A 14,862-nucleotide genomic window follows, 5' to 3' on the forward strand; every position below is an offset into this window, starting at 1 on the left:
GGCGCCAAGCCGGAAAATGGACATTGGGGGTGATGATATTTATAGGGAAACATGTTTTTATGGATTATCTAAACTTGAAGGCAGTATTTATTCATTTAATTTGAAAACTTTGGTAATTGTTTTATTTATTAGAATTAAACGTTATACTCTTCGAAGGATTTTGTAGCACCTGAATAAGCACCATTGAATGGAATTTTGTTACTACTTTTGTTACTGCCTGAAAACTAATCCTAATGATCACATTTTCATCATAATAAAAATATTTTATTTTTGTTATTATTATTATTTATTTCATTAATTTTCTTCATAAATTGCATTATGTATGTATTACTAGAGTATGCTCATATAATTTCTGTTTATTCTGATTCTGATTCCGATTCCGAGTTGTTTTATTGCATGACTGAATTGTGCGCTCGTGGAATCAGTAAATATCTCATATTCCCATCGATACTTCGTTACAAAGCTTTGTTCTTATCCGAAAAATTATACAACAAAAAAGAATTTTATGAAAACAGATATTAAATGATGCGTTCTTTAGCAATTGAACGAGAATTGTAAAGGAATGATGGCAGGGACTGAATGGTAGATTAATGGCTAATGTTTGTTTTTGTTAAGTAAGAAATATTGTTCATGTAGGTACTTTACTATTATTATTATTATTGGTACAGGTTTACAACTGTTTATCACATTTTTCTCCCCTTTGTACTTTTACCAATTCCTGATTCAATTTTTCAAGTCTTTTACTTATTTACAATTCAGTTTCAAATACCATTTTATACCATACCATTCAGTTTTAAATATTGTCTTTTCCTATATGCAATGTCAATTATATTCATTTTTTATCGATCATTCATAACTCCGATATGAATTCGAACCTTTATTCTATTGTGGATAAACATAAAACTTGATCAGTTTTCTTGTGTTTTCTCTGATGTTGACAATACAGTTGTCTTACACCATTTTGCGTAGTAGTTTTTTTGCTACTTTGTCTACACATTTTATTTATTCTATTCTTAAATAAATCATAGAAATAACAAAATATGAATAATTCACGTAACTTGAAATGTTCACTTTGGATTCAGTGAAAAACTCCAGGAAAATGCAGATCAGAAAAAATAGAAGCTGGAGTAAGCACTTGGCCCTTCATAGTTCTAAGTTTTTTAATAACATTTTGATCATTATTTTTTAACTAATTTCACTAAAATATTACTATTACTTAGTATTATTATTAGTAATTTTGAGAGTTCCACAAGGTAGTGTGATAGGCAATGTATTTTGTACTTTTCGATAGAGTCGTAGAGATACAGACACATTAGGAAAAAAGTAATATAAGTATGTTTATTAATAAATATAGCTCTAGGTTTCGGAAACTTTGGCATAGATTGTATTTAGATATCTCATGTTGAACGTTTTGATTGTTTCACATTTAATATAATAAATTTAAAGTAGTTAGGGCAAATACTGGATTGTGTTCTAGCTTATAGAACGCCTAGTTTTAATTGATACAAAACCAGAAAAAAAACATACTGAATGTTGTCTTTCCAATATCACCTGAGCTCAAAAAGTAAATGCCTCCGAAATCCATCCAAGTATGCGTCTGGCAAAGTACGAATGTTGAGGTTGTGCCTTCTCTTGCATGAATCGTTATCTTCATTCCATCTATGCAAAGATGCATTTTATAAAATTGCTTCTGTGCTTTGATTTGATTGGTCGTTTGCCAGTTATGGTCGTTGCCTGTTATTCTTCACATCAATATATATACACATATATATGTGCTAATAATCACATATATGTGATTACACACATTTTGCGAATGTGTTCACAAAATTCTCAGTACCGAAGGGAAAACTGAGAAAGATTTTGCACAGGAAATTTAGGTAGAATATTTGACTAAGGACGATTGACAAAATTTATATAAATAAATTTCTGCTCCGGACAACTTGATATCAAGCAGTAGTAATTCTTGTTTCACTTGAAAATAAAAATCTATGTAGTACAGAAGGGAACGCAGAGAAAGATTTTAATAGGAAAATTTAGGCAGAATTTTTGATTTAAGATGATTGGCAAAAATTATGTCAATCAATTCCCGCCTTGGATAGCCTGATATCAAGCAGTAATTTTATTCGTTTTTACTTCAAATTATTAATGTACCTACTACAGAAGAGAAAATATAGAAAAATCGTAATAAGCAAATTTAGGTAAAGAATTAGAAATAGGATGGTTGACAAAGATGAAGTCTATCAATTTCCATCTCGGTTAACCCTATTTTTTTACTTGATCAATAATTAACTTCCCGTAGGGTAAGTTATAGTAATCGCAAAAATATCGAAAATGAAAATATTTATATATCTACGTTTCAGAGGTTTCTGAATATTACGAAATCCACTAGTTTGGATTGTCATCTAAAAAGCTACATCATTAAAAGAAATTAGCACAATAGCCCTTAGGACTCGTTAATTTCTGATTGCTAAATATAAATAAATATGAAACAAGTAGTTTTTTACAATTTTACCGATGTGCCCCCAGTGTCCTCTGCATTTGGTCAGACCAGCCGCAATCTGGTTCCTCTTACAAAAGCGTTATGCGAAAACATAAAATCAGAATTAATTACGATTTCGAAAATGTTATTATGCGGCAGTGCCGTTGTTTAAATATTTATTGCTCTCGAGACAGACAAGAAGGAATCGTTATTGTTATTATCGTCGAACGACTTGTCAAACGATCGAGCGATCTTATTATTATAAGTTAATTTATTGTATGCGTCTGTCTTTCAGATTTCTGATTGGCATGAAACATATTTAAAGAAAAACGAACATGACTGCTCTGATCAATTGTAATTAAAGTTATAAGAGTGAAAGTGTATTGGATTTGTGATTCGTTTTAGAGATATGATGGATGAAATGAAATGGGTTAAGTAGATTGTTGCAGAAAGAGCTGATGATGGGAGAAACTTGTATAATTTATAAGAAAGAAAATTTTTTTTTAAGAAAACTTGTCTCATTAACTTTGACTAGAAATATTAATTAAGGTTAAAGTGTCAAAGTTTCAATAAACAAAAGTAACCAAAATAACCAAAAAATAGCCACAGTTTGATCAAAGCTCAAGAATTCAACGTCAACATCTATACAAAGAGATTAAGTCCAAGAAAATCCGTATGAAAAAAGTTCAATTTTCAATCATGAATATAATTTCCAATTTTGATTCACTAAGATATTCTTCGATAAGACGATCATCTCGACTTCCTGCTTTATTTAAATGTATTTTTTAATCTTATTCATCGAATCGACACAGGATATTTTTGTCTCATCGTCAGACTAAAATTAATTTCAATTCTAAACAGACGCGCGGCATTATGGAAATTCTTTAAAAGTCATTTGCGCATCGACGATGGAAATATAATTTGATTAACATTAAACTAAAACACGGCACAGGGATAATATTAAGCTGAAAATTTATAGAACTATATAAATATTTATTGTATTTTGATACAAACACACATGCGACTTTTTACACTTTAACCGAATTATTAGATAGATAGGAACAATATTTAAAATTAATATAAATAATTTAGTTCGTAAAAGTTTCACTTTTTAGTAAACCATTTTTTGATAATGTAAAATTTCCATACTCATGATTTTATATTAATAACTTATTTAAGACCAAGTAGCTCATTAAATATCACATTTTGAATAAGTTTCAGTTCATCAAAAAATGTTTTTATGCAAAAAAATAGAAACAAAAAATCAATTTTACAAAAAGCTACTAAATCAATATCATTAGTAGATAAAATATTTTCTCATTTTATTACCGTAATGCAATTAAATACTGTTAACTCCCATTTTAAAACTATTTATTATTAACCTTTATTATAGTTCAGAATAAATAGTATGCATATTTTATATTTTATATTATATTAAAGATTTTATGAAGCACCTTGTTTCTGTAACACTATGTCACTCCTTAAGAAGATTGCATTATAATTCCGTCTTCAATAATTATTTTAAGAGTTGCAGTGCCAATCATACATTAAAAATAAGAGACGTTTTCTAGTAAAAATTAAAGCAGTAATTAAATTATTTTAACAAACTAAATATTACAATAATGGGACAATATTGACTTTTTATGCTAAAGTATTTAATATTTATTTAACTTATACCACTTCGTAATTTCTTTATTAAAAACATCAATGCCATGTTGTCTTTCACAATTTACTTATTTCAAGGAAAAAACTTCTAGTTAGGCGATAATAACAGCTTCGTAATTGTCTGCATTTATTGACATTATATTTGCCATATTACAAATTAACTTGACTAAGACTCTCTATAATAGTCATGTCATTATTTCTGTGGAAAAGATATTTTAATAGTATGCTAGACGACTAAGAATAGTAATTTAAGACCAGGCCGTCTCTCAACACTTCCAATTACGTCCTTAATTGATAGTTCTGGAGAGGCAATTTCACGCACAACATTTTTAGGCCGACCTCCATCTTATTATCGGAAATTCGACTTGGAAGTAATCGAATTGAGAAAAATAAAAATTTTAAACGGACAAGAAATCGGATTTAAAAACTACGTCCTGAATTGTACTAGAAAAATCATAGTTTTGCTATTTTTTATTTACAGAAAATTTCTGTTCTGATTATTTCGATTTTTTTTATTCCAAAGACTTTGCTTACAATTAGTGCACTTCCCAAGCATTAATATAAGAATTTTCCTTTTCTCTAACGATTATCACAATTATAAATCAGATTTCTCAATAAACACAGAAGAAATCTTAATCGCAATTAAAAAACTGGAAACGAAACGAACTGAAGGGTTAAATCTAAAGGAATAAAGCTTAGCCAACGCCTCGGTCTCGCGCTCTAATTGAAATAACAAAGGCTTTTAGTCACATCGACTGGAAGATTATAAGTAATGTATTCGGCGAGCTAAAACTTATTTCAATTAAAAACTCTTTTGATAGCAACCAAAATTAATAATACAATACGATGGAAAAGGATACATAAATCATATTTTTAGACTACGGGGTAAAGGATCTAGAAAAATCATCCGAAAATAAAACACATAATCTGGCCCTGTAAAATAACGTGAATTTTATAATAATATCACTTAGAATTTTTTTCAATTTTGCTATTGGCAAATTTGGCCTATTTTGTTTGAATGTAAATTTTCTGTTATCACTTAGATTTTCTTAACTTGTACTAACTTGCCTATTATTTTTTATAAATAATGAATTGGCGAAAATATAAAGTTTTACACGTAAAATATTAATACACACATTTCTTAATAAATGTCCTTGATAATTATAAACACCATAAACAAATTTCTAACAATTATTTAATACCTTGTAAAGCAATGTATGATCTTTTCATCTGTTTTTTATTATACATTAATGGCTTCATAGAATAAACAAGAGTATTAATTTAGACATTGATGATGTGAATATTAGAATTTTTTACTATTCGTTATATTGGATCGTTTATCACTATAATTCTAGTTGGTTGATCATACTGATAAAAAAGATTTATAATGTAATTAAAAATAATTGAACTTAATAAGTTGTTTATTGCTCACTTTACCGTTAATCTTTAAAATTTTACTTTATAAACGCATATGTATATTTTTTCTAAATCTCTGGAAGTTGATTTATAGATGGGAAAATGTTAAATTTAGTTGTCTATTCATATATCTATTTTGCTATGAATTCTGGAAGCACCATTTCTCAAATTTTTAATGTAAGATACCATAAATTTTAACTTGTAGTTCCTATCATCTTTATTGTTTAATTTATGGATATACGGGAAAGCCAAATTGCAGGAAAATAGACAGTACATAAAGACTAAGTTACATTGAAGTCTAACTGGGGAACTGGAATAATGCGAAAAGTACAAAAAATCAGGAATAATCTGTAAGTGCAAAATAATCAGGACATACACAATACATTATACTAAGGAAAAAGTTGAAAATTACTTTGAAAACAATAGTTGTCTTAAGGTGGAGGATGCAAGAGTGAACTTAAAAGCTCTGTGAATCATATCCAAATGATCAAACCATAAATTACAATATCTATTTATCGCAAAATTATCAAATTTATTTCAGTGATGTCTTTCGCCAATTTTACAAAATTCCATCAAAACAACATCGTCCAACAAATTCGTCTACGACAAACACTTCACTTCCCGACAGTTTCGCCCATGAAGAGATGGAAGGATCGCTTCTTACCTACACGTACGTCAATAACACACATAACACATTCTGCCGAGATGATATTCAAGCATCAGCACACACGTCCAAATACACACTAGGAACAACATATCAGATAATCAGCGACGTCAGCAGCGATTAGCGAAATAACGTCGATCGGGAATAAGACGAGCCACATAAACAAAATGCATATTCAAAAATAGACCATCATGATGGAGATGAAGACAAACAATATGAGAGAGGAATTATAGTACCAAGTACAGAAATTTTACAATTGGGATGATTTGTGAAGCTACAGGGATTCAATTGAGAAGAAGAAGTTTCTGGTTCTATGGTAGATTTATAAATGAGAATCAAGGAAAATTTTAGTACTAATGATATGTCACGATTGAGATTTGGATAGAATTTAGTACTACAAAGATTATACAATTGAAAATCAAGATAACTTTTAGTGTTACAGAGACCTTACAATTAAGAATATAGATTCTAGTATACTACAGAGATTTTGTAATTGAGAATCAAGAGAAATTCTAGCACTATAGAGACCATGCAGTTGAGAGTCAAACTGAATTTTAGTTCTACAAAAATTCTAGTATTGATAATCGAGGTTTTTAGTACTTTCAACATATACCTTACAATTGGGATTTTGGAGAAATTGTAGGGGGAGTCCCGTAACGCCGGACGACCTAGAGCCGGACACTCTATTTACCACGTATTATTTAAGCGAGTATAAATCTTTTTATTTCAAAATACAAGTGAAGGAGGCGCAGGGGGCACACATGTGCAGGATCACGCGCCAAGAGTTCAAGTACTACAAAGACTCTATAATTGCCTAGGTACTGACAAATATATTTTTGCAGACAATGAAGCAGTATTATATAAATCACCACGCTGGACATCCTCATGGATCGCGACATGCAACAAAAGAAAAGAGTGAACGTTTGTTCAATCACTCCAACTATTTTAATTTGATAATTCGATATTCCTTCCCGTCAAGCAAATAACAAAATTCTTGTCTAACAAGTCTTGGTCTTAGCTAGTACACAACAAATCAATAACCATCATCATTTAATTACATTAACTAGATTAGGAACACACGTAGAACTGCATAAATCATCTTCAGTTCGCTTCAGACGCGTCGCACGCACGTCAAAACAATTACGCACTCGACGGTTGCCGACCGGAGTCAAGCGAAGACTCCAGTCAAAGAGTCGAGGCGCGGGACGAGGGCCTAAGTACTGACTGACGATTAACATACGTTGCTCGATGTTCTCTTCATAAAGCATAATTTATAATTTTATGTGCCGCATGTGTTCCTGGAGACACTGTTTCTATGACAAAAGAGTTTTAACACCTTGGAGATAGATGGTGATGTAAATCTTAGGAAAGGATTTGTTGAGTATTATCAGGAATTTTGGAACAACGTCCTGCAAATTTCATCACTATACGAGTACATCTAATTTAATCAGTTCATTTGTAATTATGGTTTTTCGACACCTTCTGGTACAAAAAATTGATACAGAACATAAATTTTTTAGTAAATTTTGTAGGATTTATTTGGCAAACTTGTCATTTTAACACTTTGTGGAAATACATATTTTTATAACAATTTTGGCACGGATTAAAATTATTCTCTCGATGCTCTTCATAAAGCATAATTGATAATTTTATGTGTCGCTTGTGTTCCTGGAGACACTGTTTCTATGACAAAAGAGTTTTAACACCTTGGAGATGGATGTTGATGTATACTTAAGAAAGGTATTTCATACAGATTATCAAGATTTTTGAAAAAGTGTCCTGCAAATTTCATCACTAAACATTTAGTTTAGTCAGTTTATTTGGAGTTATGTTTTTTTGACACTTTTTGGTACATTAGGAAATAAAATTGCAGAGAAGATTTGTTCTAAACAAATATTGAAACGTTTATGAAAAAAACACTTTCTGGTATGCTTTTAGAAGGCATTTGATCGCAACATATGAGTAATATTACTGCATCTCACATAATAAAACTCCATTATAAGTTTATCATAATTATTTTATTTTTAAAGAACATTGATTTTATTTTAAAGCTAGTGGGTATATAAAATATATACCCATATAATAAAATAATACCAGAATAACTCGTAACGTAGCTCAGTCCTGGGACATGACTAGCATACATATCTCCATGTACGCTTGCTTCAATAATTATATAATATTAAATAGAAATTGCCTACAATATACGCAGTGAACTATACAAAGGGTTTATAGTAAATTATAATATTCCATTGCATGGCTATGATTGTTGCAGGAAAACAGGTGTGGAATATTTAGGAAGAAATCTTGTATGGGTAATTCTTTTACAAATCGCACGGATTTTGGGGAAAAAAGTCACATTAATATTTCCTGATTTTTTTTTACTAATATACATAAAATTATTTGGCACGAAAAAAATTGCTGAAAAAAAAATTTACGAAAATATTTACTATTGGAACTTGGTAGATTTGCTCAATTTCTATGATTCTCTCAATTTTCCTGTTCTGCGTTAAACTAATTTTCTCCAGTTGTACTAATCAGATCTATGTTATTTTATTTTTTTATTATACTCATTTTGAAGTCATCTTTATAACAATTACATTTTTTTGCAATTTTTTTAACCACAGTAAAAAATCTAAGTTTCAATAGACACTTTCTCCAACTTGAATCGATTGAAAAAAATAACAATTTTTTCCTTTTTTTCTCTGCTGAAAAATACTTTTTAGTATTTGTTGGTATCTCTATTACATTGAAGAATAATCTATATGTGAAACTTATATATCTTCACATTACAATTGCTAACTTAATTCGGAAAATTAATTTCAGTGTGATATACTTTGTTCTGTACTTTTTTTCTGATTACTGAAAAAATTTCTAATAATAATTTTGAAATGAAATAGATTAATGCTAATAGTAACAATATATCATAAAGATTAACCATTAGGTTGTCATCTGAAAATCATTCCAAAAGGATGAAAATATTATGTCAATGAAAAAATATACTTTTCAATTCACTTTTCTCTTTTTGTGATTTTGGTGACTTCAAAGCAAATAGCTACGAATCAGAATTTTCTGGCTAATTTATTTTGGCTAACCACGCATTTTTTATTCTTTTTTTTAGGATAGTGTTTCACGATAAAATTTAATATAGCATAAACACCTTCTTGTAATTTCCAAAATTTTGGAAAGACCAAAAAATTTATGTTTTATATGATGAATCAGGATAGGATAGGTTAAAAGCTTATAGAACTATTGGATTCTTATTGCTCAAACATGAGAAAAAAATTGGCTTATGGTTTCATATTGCCGAAACCTTCAAAGATTTATCTGCTACAAGATTCTAGAACTTGTTTTAGTAATGAGTGCCGAACTAATACTTGAAACTAATTGACATATTATTTCAGCATTGTATGAACCCCATATAAAATTATATCTAATAAATTGACTTACTTCTTCTAGAAAATCCAATAAACGATTAAGTTTCAGTTATCCTCCAATGCGTCTCTGGCTCGTGCGAGAATTATTTTAATTTGCAATTATTTACTTCGTAACCACACCGCCATTATGTCTTGTGAGAAATAATAATATTATATTTATATTATTATATATTCTCTTGTGCATGTGTCTGAAGGCATGTGCATTGTTTCTGTATATGTAATTTGAAATTATAGTCAGCGCACGATTGGTATTGGCCAAGTCTTCGCTTTTGCTGAAGACATGGAAGGTAGGACTGAAAATTATGATTTGGTATTCTTCATGTCTGCACAATATGTTGCAAGAAGTGTTATGTGACAAAAATAGAGTATGAGTTTTTAATTAAAATTGTCTATGGATTTAGAAAAAATGTTCACACATGTTCCACAATTTTTACTACTTTCATCAATTCAGTCATCAATTTATCTTTATCAAATAAATGGCCTATTAAAAATATTCTTTGTTTTTGTAATTTTGTGAGGTGTTTATTGATTGATTTATATATTGAGCTTATATTTCCATTACAATATGATAAATCCAGTTTCAATTTAAATTCGCGACTCCAGTAATTACATATCAATTCCTTGAGCAAATCATTCTGGCCTGACATTCTCCTCGTCGTGAATCGATATAACGACATCAATTTTGCATACAAATTACTGAATGTAACAAAAAATATTTCCACGTATACAGATTAGTCTCGAACTTTGAATGTATTGGATAATGCCATATTTTTGTGATTTATATTCGAAATATTAATGAAGTTGAAACTCATTGCGCCAGTAGCTGGGCGTTCACTTTTAAGTTTTGACTGATGCTGCACATCGAGATCATAGCGTGATAAATCATTTAACTGACATTTCTTTTTTGTAACCGACATTGAATTAATTACTTATCAATTTTTATCCTGGGCAAAAGCGTATTATTAAATGAAAAAGAACCATCATCTTTGATTCGTTGCGGGATGGGTAAAGAAATTTGGTTGGGAATTTATCAGATTAGAATTGCAAGGGGAAGGATCAATTGGGTAAAGATCTCTTAACAGATATAATATTTTGAGATATATTAACAGTTGATTTCCAAATGTGCTTTGAAGGAATTTATTCAGTATCCATTTTTCTTAAATTGTAAACTTATTTATGCATTTGTGGAATCACGAGAAACAAATATTTTGTAATACATTTTTATAAAGTTGTAAATTATTAATTACAAATTAACTCATTTGCACATTGGTGACCTCGACGTGACATTCATTAATTATATTTCCTGCCTTCAAATTTGCATTTAAATTGTACGTCTTTGAAATTGATCCAAAATTAGAGAGGGTAGGCCATAAAGGTCCTATTTGATTTTTAGTGATTTTTCTGTGAAAACCAAACCAACTACATCAAAACAAATAGCACATATTAAATAAACAACTATCTATTTATGTTCAGTAAAATTCACAGCTACTAGATTTTTTAACAATTTTTCAATTTTTATTGCAATTTTTTTCAAAAATGTCTTTGTTGAAGTACAGACAAACTAACAATAAACAATTAGTTTGTTACAAAATTGACAAAGTGACCTTTTATCTCGTGAAAGCGAAGTTGCATGATTGAAGGCGATGATGATTACAAATCTCTTGCCCTCTACTTTCAAATATTGTTGATAAAAAAATCATAACTTTTCTTTTGAGACAATGTTAGTGGATTTTTTTCAAACCTTGCTCTACCTAAATCAATAATATTTCCTTATGTGTTTCACAAATAATAGGTATAATTTCGAATAGAAAATTGAAAAAAAAATTACCTCGTTACCATGCTGTGTTTTTTTGTATCGTTCATACATGTCAAAAGCTACGATTGACGTAAATGAAGTATGATCTGAGTTAATTTATCCTAATAAGTCTATTACATTGTTTCCATACGTTGATCAATTATCCTGATGGCGCCTAGTGCTAACAATTCATTATGTTAATTCTATAACGTGAGAAGCCCGTGCATAAAATATAAAGAAATCATAAACAATTTAATATTGCCGAGTACATAATGACTCCGTACGCTACTTGGTCTGAAAGATCGCTGCCCCGGAGCATGTGCTCAACATCTCCGTAATTCAATATTTGCAATTTTCAAATCACATAAAGCAACTCTGCCATCCTCACGAGTACATTAAATCTGCAATCTCGTGTTGTGAGAACCGATAGCGGCAATCAGACAAGTACCAACAACCGAAAGAAAACTTGCAATACGACTTGAGAATAACATGTACATGCGTTCTGCAAATGCAGGCCCCGCCACGGGCCCACGCCGGAGGCCAATGGTCTGCCATCTAGTACGCGGGCACGCCTTCAGCCCCCCTGAAATGCATTCGCCGGACCCCGCGACACCTGCCCTTCTTCGATCGGGTCCAGATTGCGATTATGATGATTATTAATCCCCCGAGGAATAATTTAGCATCGGTAATGAACACGTTACCGAGTGTTCGGCGTACAGACGCCCGATACCATTGGGCAGAGACGTCGAGCCCCGGCACAGGGCACAGGTACACACGTTCGGCCGAACGGCGAAGACGGCGGAAAGTGGCCATTCGACGGCCACTCTTGCGACTCACGACGATTGCCCATTTGCCTGACATATGGCAGCAGGAAATGCAAGTGCACAAACTTGCATGTTGGAAACGATAAAGAGGTTCATTTACACCACGAAAAGCTCGTTAGGGAAGATGAAAATGAACGACATTTTTCTTTACAATCAGTTCTGCCACATTTGTTATAATGCATCGAGATTTCATGTAATTGGTATAATCTCAATAAATTGTCTCAAGCATTTCAGTAATAAATTTATTAAAATATATAATTTTGTACTATGCAATTCAATTTAACTATTTACACTAATTTCCATTAATGCAATAAATAAAAAACATATTTAAATCGGTTGATAACCGATAATCAATATAACTGAAAATATATCGATAAACAATATTAATAAAAATTTGTATCGATTTTCAATTTTAAATGCGTTGGTACATTTCATATCTATCTTCATATCATATCATACTCGTACATACAAATATGTATATGTCAGTGTTATATTTCCACGAAATAATTATGTGCTCGTCTAAATTTTTTTTCATCGTGTAAATCTGAAACAAACAAATTTATATAATTTTTTATATCATATAGTAAATGTATATTAATTATTGATCGATGCTGCTCACATTTTTGAAAATTAACGAAAAATTTTAAATTATTAGAGATTATTTTTTCTCAATTCTTAATCGTAAAATTTTCTCCATAATTAAAGCCTTCGTTTTCTCATAAAAACCTTTGCATTTCCTTATTTTTCTTGAATAATATTTCACAGTTTTGTTCAATATGTGATGTATCTTTTATTTGTGCTTGACAAAAATGTTTAAACATTTAAAAGAAATTTATTATAATAGAAAAATTAAAGCAAATAAATAATAAGCAATAAAAAACCCATAACCATAACTTGTAAAATAGAATTATAATCAATTATTTTGTGTCAGTTAAAAGCATTAGGATATTGTTGATTCGATTCCTGGCACATTCTTAAAAATAATGAATTATAATGACAAATTGGTATATGACAAGATACTTGAAATTGAATAACATAGGTGTATAAAATGTGTAAATAAGGAAGAAGTATGGAACAACCTAGTATACTGTAAAATATAAATAAATAATCAAGGCATTTTTTCATTTACTGCTTTGAACAACCAGAACCTAAGAGTCCTATTAGCATTGGGCTAATTTGACCTAATCTACGTCGGTTTTTGCTATTGGCAACCCAGATAGTCTCATTTTTGTATGGTAAATTTTATTATTTCTATTTCTGTAATAGATAGAATATGTTATTGATACAACAGTGCCAGATGAAAGCTATTTTTACTTGAAAACACATTGCTATCTATATTTCGAAGTGAAAACTGATGGCACAACTGCTTGACATCAGGCCCCTCAAAGCGGGATCGAATCCGGGACCTCTGATTCAGGTTCAGTGGTTCTAGTCACTTACCCATGAGTAAGGCATTAATGAAAATATGATTTCTATAGTATATGATTCCATAGCACTTATCTTCAATATAATTCCAAAATATTTTTTTAATTACTGGAAGTCGTAAATTTCTCATAAAATAACATTTTTTTTTACTCATTTTAAGTTTTATAAAAATTTAGGAGCCGATTCTATGCTAGCAGCCAATAACATACTGTAGTCATGGCAACGCTTTTGTTATATTTGTTTCTTGGTAGGAAAAACTGAAATTGTCTATGTAATTGCTGTACGATCAGACGTTTTACACATAAAACCGTATGTTATAAATTCTCAACAGAAACATGCTGTTATCATAATATTTCTTCTTGCTCTATTCACATGTAAAATACGTAAATACAGCAAATAGATAGCATTATCATAGTTTTTACTACCAAGAAACAAGTTTAACATAGCGTTGCAATGACAATGCTATGTTATAGGCTCTTTTACCGCAGAATTGTCTTATTAGTTTCTATTAATTATATCTAAACGATATTTTACAATCTCATCTTATTTTTAGTACTATAACCCATTTATTATAAATTTAATCATAATATAATCCAAGAATCGACTGAAACCAAACGTACATGTACATTATACGACTATAAAACAAACCTGTCTTCGGTATCTCGTCAAAATCTCTTCTCAATCATTGGAAGCCGTAGATTTCTCATAAAGCCTCTTCTTATTTTCCCATTCCATTCGATTGTGGATTCGTTGCATATCGCGCACAAAAGTACGAGTATAGGTACATTACACTCGGTTGGCATACCGATCTCGGTAAGGAACTCGCTGACACGCCTCGAGCTCCGAGCGTTTTCTTATGACAACAGAACATGCGAACAGAATGCAATAATGCACACTGCTGCATTCAGTCGGCACAAGCACAATCAACATGGCCGAACGTGACCATTTTGAGATGAATTAATTGTTATAGCTCTTGGTTGTATAATGGTCACAGGATTAAATTGGCAGATACAACGACAAATCTTAGTTTCATACAACACATTTTTGATTGTCCAATTTGCTTCAATGACCAGATTTTTTAGAAGTCTCTAAGGCCAATTTCTAATTGTATGCACAACTGATTTTTTAGAAGTCTCTAAGGTGTGCCAATTTCTAATTGT

This window comes from Ctenocephalides felis, unplaced genomic scaffold (assembly GCF_003426905.1).
Source record: "Ctenocephalides felis isolate EL2017-DRISC unplaced genomic scaffold, ASM342690v1 CF-g0.4_SCAFFOLD_01170, whole genome shotgun sequence".
Lineage (NCBI taxonomy): Eukaryota > Metazoa > Arthropoda > Insecta > Siphonaptera > Pulicidae > Ctenocephalides > Ctenocephalides felis.